Source organism: Canis lupus, chromosome 32, assembly GCF_003254725.2.
Source record: "Canis lupus dingo isolate Sandy chromosome 32, ASM325472v2, whole genome shotgun sequence".
NCBI lineage: Eukaryota > Metazoa > Chordata > Mammalia > Carnivora > Canidae > Canis > Canis lupus.
The window spans coordinates 2,511,442-2,520,716 of NC_064274.1; positions in this window are offsets into that span (position 1 = coordinate 2,511,442).

Below are 9,275 nucleotides of genomic sequence, written 5' to 3' on the forward strand. Positions count from 1 at the left end.
GCAAGTGAGAGAGAGCATGAGCTAGGGGGAGGAGCAGAGGGAGAGGGAGAAGCATACTCCCTGCTGAGCAGGGAGCCCGATGTGGGGCTGGATCCTGGGACTCCAGGATCATGACCTGAGCCAAAGGCAGATGCTTAACCAACTGAGCCACCCAAGTACCCCTTAAGCAATTTTTAAAATGATATTAAGAATGAATTTTGATCATGTGAAAAAATACTTATGATATAAAATTATTTGGAAAAAACTGAATTCAAAATTATATAATGTAATCTCAATAACTATAATATAATATAAAATAATTAATGACAATAGAATAAATTATTAATAGTCACTACTGAGTGAGAGGTTAGGTGTAGGGTAACTAGCTCATCCTGGCCTGCCCCGAATTTTCCTGGTTTTTCCCAAGTCCTAGGAATTCCATCAATTTTTGACCAAATTGGGATGATTCATCAACCCTAATGATTTTAATTATCTATTTATATTACTTTGGTCCCCACCTCAAGTTTTCTAAACTGAGCATCTATTAACTGAGTAATCAGGAAAACAACAACGACAACAAGCTTTTGGGAGAAGAGGAAGCATGTTAGCTGTATTTTGATTGAGGAGGGACCAGAAATAGGGGAGAAGCATCCAATATAATGACCCAGATCAAGGAAACTGAACAGGTAGCAGGAAATTTTAATTTATTTTCTTATTCATTTAACCCAGTGCTAGGCCCTGGGGATATGGAAATGAAGACAGGTGACAAGTCACTTGCTCTCAGGAGTCAACAGCATTCAATAAACAAATGACAATACTCCTATGTTGTGATGAATGTTATGCAGGAAAGAACTAGGGTGATGCAACAGAGAGTAATGAGATGGGGATACTCCAGAGAGGAGGCTTAGAGAAGGCCTCTATGGATTGGTGACATTTGATTTGGGACTGAATGAGAAGTGGTATTATAAACATTATTAATGCAAGTATAAAACTGAACCATGGAGAAAGAAAAGATTTCTATCAGTTCATTACTTCCTAGACCTGGGATTGAGACTCATCTCTGGAGATAGAATTCCTTGGCATCATGCTCACAACTTACATGAATGTTAACTAAAAAAGTATGTGAGAAATTGGGTTCAAAAATGGAGCTTTTTAAGGGGAGAATCAATGAAATATCAGTTATCAGAAACTTTTTCCTTTATATATTCTTTTTTTCTTTTCTTTTCTTTTCTTTTTTTTTTTTTTTTTACAGATTTTATTTATTTATTCATGAGAGATACAGAGAGAGAGAGAAAGACAGGCAGAGACACAGGCAGAAGGAGAAGCAGGCTCCATGCAGGGAGCCTGATGTGGGACTCGATCCTGGGACTCCAGGATCACGCCCTGGGCCGAAGGCAGGCGCTAAACCACTGAGTCACCCAGGGATCCTTTCCTTTATATACTCTGAAGCAGTAACAAAACACCTTGAATCTATAATTTTTCACCAAAATAAGGGCTTTAAAAATTAGTCTATTGCCTGTGTTTGAATGATCTCAGTTTAGCATGATTCTGCTTAGAAGCAGTACAAATTTTGAATGAATAAATCTAGGAGGGGACAGTCCATGATGGCAGTGCAGGAAGATCCTGAACAACCTCCTCCCACAGACACACAAAATCTGCAGTGACATGAACAATTTCTTCTGAAAAAGAAATGAAAACTAGATAAACTGTTCCTCTACAACAAAGGATAAAAGGACCACATCAAGATGGGCAGATGAGGCAGAGACCCAGTCTGGCCAAACTCCCTCCTCCCCAGCCCCCGACCCCATGCCAAGCATGGTGATTCACAATACTGAGGGATCTTACAAGTCTGGAGCTTATTCTGGAGGAGGAAGGGGCTTTTACCCCACATCAGGCACCTAGTATCTAGGCCAGAGAGATGAGTCCCCAGATCATATCACTTAGAAAAGCAAAGGGTTTATTTCCAGGGGACCCAAAGGGTAGAGAACTGAGATTCTCCCTTCAAAGGGTTCATGTGCAGTCTCACTCACCCTGGAACTCAGTGCAAAAGCAGCAGTTTGAAAATGCCTAGACTAAATGTGAAAGGGGTTCATTTACTTATCTTAAAGCATCTGCTGGAGGGGCAGGGAACAATTAGGACTCTCCAGAGATGGAGGAACCAGTGGATGCCATTTTTGTACTCTCCCACTACCCCACTAGCAGTGGTGGGTGCACATGGATGAGGCATTTACTAAGGCCAGAGGGACTGAATAGCATAAACAATTAAAGCACTCACAGCTAAAGCCAGTGAGTGTATGCAGACAAGGCACTCTGCTGCTGCATTACCAAAGCCAGTGGGCATATGTAGTCAAGGCATTTTCCCATTGCCTAGCTGAAGCTGGTGAGAGGGCCCATCCTGTTTCCAGCTGCCTTGCTAAACCTGGTATGTGTATCAATATACACAGGAAGCACCCCTTAATTGCCTGGCCTTGGTGGCTAGGGGGCTGTGTTCCTGCGTTGTAACAATCAGAAACACAACTTTTGGCAGGGTATATCCTTAGGGCACTGAACAGACAGTAAATTGAAACACACTGCTAGTCTTCCTATAGAAAAGGTGTTTTTACATGTCCTCACAGGGAGACTCCATCCTGTGTATTGCTTTGGTGTCACTACAGCTCAACAATACTTCCCATAAAAGAGCTTATAGCCCTGAGTTTTGGAGCCCTGAGTTTTGCAACTGTTGCCCAGGGAACACCTTCAGATTTCCTGGGCTGATAGCAGGGTTTATAATTACAGCCCCATAGGAGTGTATATATTTGCATGTTTGAAAAGCTGCTGCCTCAGGGTCTGTCTTCCAATCAGCCTGAAACTAGGTGCTGGACAAGATCCCTCCCCTTGAATCGCTAACAGATCTTGACACACCCTCAACAATAGGGATTTATCAAGAATCAATGAGTTTGCTGAGATAATCACAAAGGTGTAAGTGACAACCAAGAATGAGGACAAAGTTGAAACTTCTCTACCTACACAAGGCACTCCTTCAGGACTAGGAGAGGTAACTGTTGTGCCTAACAAATAGACACAAACCCAGAGAGTCAAGCAAAATGAGGAAACAGAGGAACTGTTCCAAATGAAGGGTTAGTTAAAACCTCAGAAAAAGACCTTAATGAAATGGAGATAATAATCTACCTGATAAGAAATTTAAAATAATGGTCATAAAGATATTCACCAAACTCAAGAGAAGAATGGATGAACACAGAACTTCAAGAAAGATTTTGATTTAAAAAAAAAGGAAAGAAAATACTGAATAGAAGTCACAGGGCTGGAGAAGATAATAACTGAACTAAAACATACAATAGAGGAGTTTAACAACAGATTGAATGAAGCAGAACAGATCAGCAATCTGGAAGATGGTAATGGAACTCATCCAAACAGACCAGGAAAAAGAAAAAAAAAAGAATTTAAAAAATGAAGGTAGGTTAAAGGATTTGTGAGACAACATTAAGCAAAATAATATTCACAGAAAGAGAAGGGAGAGAAGGGGGCAGAAAACTTATTTGAAGAGATAATGGCTAAAAACTTTCCTAAACTGGAGAGGAAAGAAACATGCAGACCTAGGAAGCCCAGAGCCTTTCAAACAAGATGAATCCCAAGAGATCTTCATCAAGATACATTATAATTAAAATGTCAATAGTTTAAAAAAAAAATCTTAAAAGCAGTAGGAGAAAAAAGAACTTGTTACATACAGGGTAAACCTCATAACTATCAGCAGATTTTTCACAGTAGAATTTTAGGCCAGAAGGGAGTGGCATGATATATTCAAAGTGCTAAAAGAAAAAAACCTTCCGGGCAGCCCCGGTGGCTCAGTGGTTTAGCACCGTCTTCAACCCAGAGTGTGATCCTGGAGACCCGGGATCAAGTCCCACATCAGGCTTTCTGCATGGAGCCTACTTCTCCCTCTGCTTGTGTCTCTGCCTCTCTCTCTCTCTCTAATAAATAAATAAAATCTTAAAAAAAAAAAAAAAAGGAAAAACCTTCCAACCAAGAATACTCCATCAGCAAGGATACCCTTCTGAATTGAAGGAGAGATAAGAAATTTTCTAAACAAAAGCTAAGGGAGTTCATTACCACTCAACTGGTTTTACAAGAAATGTTAAAGGGACTTTTTAAGCTGAAAAAATGTAGTACTATTTAATAAAAGAAATGTGTAAAAGTAAAAATCTTACTGGTAAATATGTAGTAAAGATGGTGGAGCAACACTTATAAAGCTAGTATTAAAGCTAAAAGACAAAAGTAATAAAATGAACTTAAACTACAATAATAAATTCAGGATACATAAAATAAAAAGACAAAAAACAAAACAAGAGATGTGGCAGTAAAAATGTAGTTTTGAAATAAGCTCAAATTTAAGTTGCTTTCAACTTAAAACGGGCCGTTATATTTATAGGATGTTATATGTGAGCTTCATTGTAGTAACAAAGTAAAAACCTGTAGTAGGTACACAAGAGAAAATGAGAGAGGAGTCTAAATATGATACTGAAGAAAGTCATCAAAGCACAAGAGAAGAGAACAAGAGAAAAAGAAAGGAACAGTGAGAAACTACAAGAGAAGCCAGGAAATATTTAACAAAATGTCATATAAAAACATACTTATTGGGGCACCTGGATGGTGTAGCCAATTAAGCATCTGCCTTTGGCTCAGGGTCCTGGGATGGAGCCCCATGTCAGGCTCCCTGTTCAGTGGGGAGCCTGTTTCTCCCTCTCCCTCTGCTAACCATCCCCCTACTCATTCTCTGTCTAAATAAATAAATAAATAAATAAATAAATAAATAAATAAAATCTTTAAAAAGAAAAACATACTTATAATTACTTTAAGTGTAAGTAGACTGCATTCTCCAATCAAGAGATACAGAGTGGCTGACTAGATTAAAAAAAAAAAAAAAAAAAAAAAAAAGACTCATTTATATGCTGCCTACCAGAGACTCACTTCAAATGTAATACACGGACAGACTGAAAGTGAAGGGATGGGAAAAAGAAATTCATGAGGAACATAGATGCAAAATCCTCAACAAAATACTAAAAAACTGAATTCAGCATTAAAAGAATTGTATACCATGATCAAGTGGGATTTATTTCAGGGATGCAAGGATGGTTCAACATCCACTCATCAGTGTAATATACCACTTTAAAATGAAAAATAAAAATCATATGATCATCTCATATGAAGAAGCATTTGACAAATTCAACATCAATTTATGATAAATACTCTCAGGAAAGTGAGTGTAGAGTCACCTCTATGTGCCTTTATGTCTAATGTACCTCAGTGTCTAATGATAAGGTGACAGTTAACATCATGTTCAATGTTGAAAAGCTAAAAGCTTTTCTTTTAAGATCTGGAACAAGATGGGCAGCCCGGGTGGCTCAGCGGTTTGGCTCCACCTTCAGCCCAGGGCTTAATATTGAAGACCCGGGATCAAGTCCGGAGTCAGACTCCCTGCATGGAGCCTGCTTCTCCCCCTGTGTCTCTGCCTCTGTGTGTGTGTGTGTATCTTTCATGAATAAATAAATAAAAATCTTTTAAAAAAATCAGGAACAAGACAAGAATGCCCACCCTCCGCACTACTATTCAACAAAGAGTTAGAAACCCTTTCAATTTGGTGAGAGAAAGAAATAAAAGGCATCAAAATTGGAAAGAAAGAAGTAACATTGTCATTATCTCTGGATAATGATGCTATATATAGAAAACCCTAAAGATGGCACCAAAAGCCATTAGAAGTAATAAATGAATTCAGTAAAGTGGCAGGGCACAAAATCAATATACAAAAATTGTCGTGTTTCTATACACTAACAGTGAACTATCAGAAAGAGAAATTAAGAAAACAATCCCAGGCAGCCTGGGTGACTCAGCGGTTTGGCACCGCCTTCAGCCCAGGGTGTGATCCCGGAGACCTGGGATCGAGTCCCACGTCGGGCTCCCTGCATGGAGCCTGCTTCTCCCTCTGCCTGTGTCTCTGCCTCTCTCTCTCTCTCTCTCTCTCCCTCTGTGTCTCATGAATAAATAAGTAAAAATTAAAAAAAAAAAATCCCAGGTAGAGATACACTTGTGGCCAGCATAGCATAATACAGAGACTTTTTTTTTAAGATAGATAGTAATAATAGTAATGATTTTTTTTATAAATTTATTTTTTATTGGTGTTCAATTTGCCAAAATACAGAATAACACCCAGTGCTCATCCCATCAAGTACCCCCCTCAGTGCCCGCCACCCAGTCACCCCCACCCCCGCCCACCTCCCCTTCCACCACCCCTAGTTCGTTTCCAAGAGTTAGGAGTCTCTCATGTTCTGTCTCCCTTTCTGATATTTCGCACTTATTTTTTCTCCTTTCCCCTTTATTCCCTTTCACCATTTTTTATATTCCCCAAATGAATGAGACCATATAATGTTTGTCCTTCTCCGTACAGAGACTTTTTAAATCACTCTGTTGTACACCTGAAACTAATGTAACATTGTGTTTCAACTATACCTCAATCAAAAAAAATTTCATTTACAATTGAATCAAAAAGAATAGAAATAAATAAATGCCTAGAAATAAACAAGGAGGTGAAAGACCTGTACAGTGAAGACTATAAATCATTGATGAAAGAAATAAAAGAGGACATAAAGAAATAGAAAGATTCCATGCTAATGGATTGGAAGAATCAATATTGTTAAAATATTCATATTACCCAAAGCAGTATACATATTCAATGCGATCCCTATCAATATTCGAATGACGTTTTTTTACAGGAACTGAACAGACAATCCTAAAATGTGTGTGGAACCACAAAAGACCTAAATAGCAAAATCAATATTGAGAAAGGAGAACAAATCTGGAGGTATTATGCTCCCTGATTGCATACTGTTCTACAAAACTATAGTAATCAGAACAGTATGGCATTGGCAAAAAAAGAGACATATAGATAAATGGTACAGAATAGAGAACTCAGAAATAAACCCACACATTTATCGTCAATTAATTTATGCCAAAGGAGGAGAGAACGTACAGTGGGGAAAGGATAATCTTTTTATTAAACGGTGCTAGCGGGCAGCCCCGGTGGCTCAGTGGTTCAGCGCCGCCTTCAGCCCAGGGTGTGATCCTGGAGACCCTGGATCGGGTCCCACATCGGGCTCCCTGCATGGAGCCTGCTTCTCCCTCTGCCTGGGTCTCTGCCTCTCTCTCTCTCTCTCTCTGTGTCTCTCATGAATAAATAAATAAAATTTAAAAAAAAATAAACGGTGCCAGGAAAACTAGACATCAACATGAAAAAGAATAAAACTATTATCTTACATCATACACAAATGTTAACTCAAAATGGATTAAAGACTTAAACATAAGACCTGAAACCATAAAACGCCTAGAAGAAAGCATAAGCTCTTTAATATCAGCCTTGCAATGAACTTTTGGTTCTGACTTCAAATTGTTGCAAAGGCAACAAAAGTAAAAAACAAGTGGGACTACTTCAAACTAAAAAGCTTCTGTACAAAAAAAAAAAAAAAGAAAGAAAGAAAAGAAAAAACAATAAAAATAAATTTATTATTAAAAAAAAGCTTCTGTACAGCAAAGGAAACCATCAACAAAATGAAAAACAACCTAATGAATGGGAAAAATATTTGCAAATCATATATCAAACAAGGAGTTAATATTTAAAATATTTAAAGAACTCACAAAACTCAGTAGCAAAAACACAAACAATCCAATTAAAAATTGGCCAAAGGATCTGATTAAACATTTTTCCAAAGAAATCATACAGATGGTTAGCAAGCTTATGAAAAGATACTCAACATTACTAATCATCAGGGAAATGCAAATCAAAACCACAGTGAGATATCACCTCATACCTGTTAGAATGGCTATTATCTATCAAAAGGACAAGAAATAACAACTGCTAGTGAGGATGTGGGGAAGAAGAGATCCTTGTGCACTGTTGGAGGGAATGCATGTTCATGCAGCCACTATGTAAAACAATATGAAGATTCCTCAAACAATTAAAAATAGAACTATAATATGATTCAGCAATCCACTTCTGGGTATTTATCCAGAGCAAAACACCAATTCAAAACAATATATGCACCCCTGTGTTCATTGCACCACCATTTACTATAGCCAAGATATGGAAACAACCTAAGTGTTCAGCGACGGATGAATTTATGAAAAAGATGTGATGTACACACACACACACACACACACACACACAGAGTAATGCTAGTCAGCCATAAAACAAATGAAATCGTGCCATTTGCTTAACAAGAGAGGAAACCACAAATGTTGGAGAGGATGCGGAGAAAAGGGAACCCTCTTGCACTGTTGGTGGGAATGTGAACTGGTGCAGCCACTCTGGAAAACTGTGTGGGGGTTCCTCAAAGAGTTAAAAATAGACCTGCCCTATGACCCAGCAATTGCACTGCTGGGGATTTACCCCAAAGATACAGATGCAGTGAAACACCGGGACACCTGCACCCCGATGTTTCTAGCAGCAATGTCCACAATAGCCCAACTGTGGAAGGAGCCTCGGTGTCCATCGAAAGATGAATGGATAAAGAAGATGTGGTCTATGTATACAATGGAATATTCCTCAGCCATTAGAAACGACAAATACCCACCATTTGCTTCAACGTGGATGGAACTGGAGGGTATTATGCTGAGTGAAGGAAGTCAGTTAGAGAAGGACAATGGTCATATGGTTTCATTCATATGGGGAATATAAGAAATAGTGAAAGAGATTAAAGGGGAAAGGAGAGAAAATGAGTGGGAAATATCAGTGAGGGTGACAGAACATGAGAGACTCCTAACTCTTGGAAACGAACAAGGGGTAGTGGACCGGGAGGTGGGCGAGGGGTTGAGGTGACCGGGTGATGGGCACTGAGGAGAGCACCTGATGGGATGAATACTGGGTGTTATACTATATGTTTGCAAATCGAACTCCAATTTAAAAATGTACAAAAAATTTTGCCATTTGCAACAACATGAATGGACCTTGAGGACATTATATTAAGTGAAATAAGGTATTATATTAAGTGAGAAAGACAAATACCATGATTTCACTTATATGTGGAATCTCTAAAAAATGAAACAAATGAACAAACAAAACGAAACCAAAATTATAGATATAGATAACAGAATGGTAGTTGCCCTTGGGGAAGGGGTTGGGGAGTGGGTGAAAGGGGTGTCAAAAAGTACAAACTTACAAGTATAAAAGAAATAAGCCGTGGGGATGAATGTATAGCATGGTGACTACAGTTAGTAATACTCTATAGCATACTTGAAAGTGGAAATCGTTA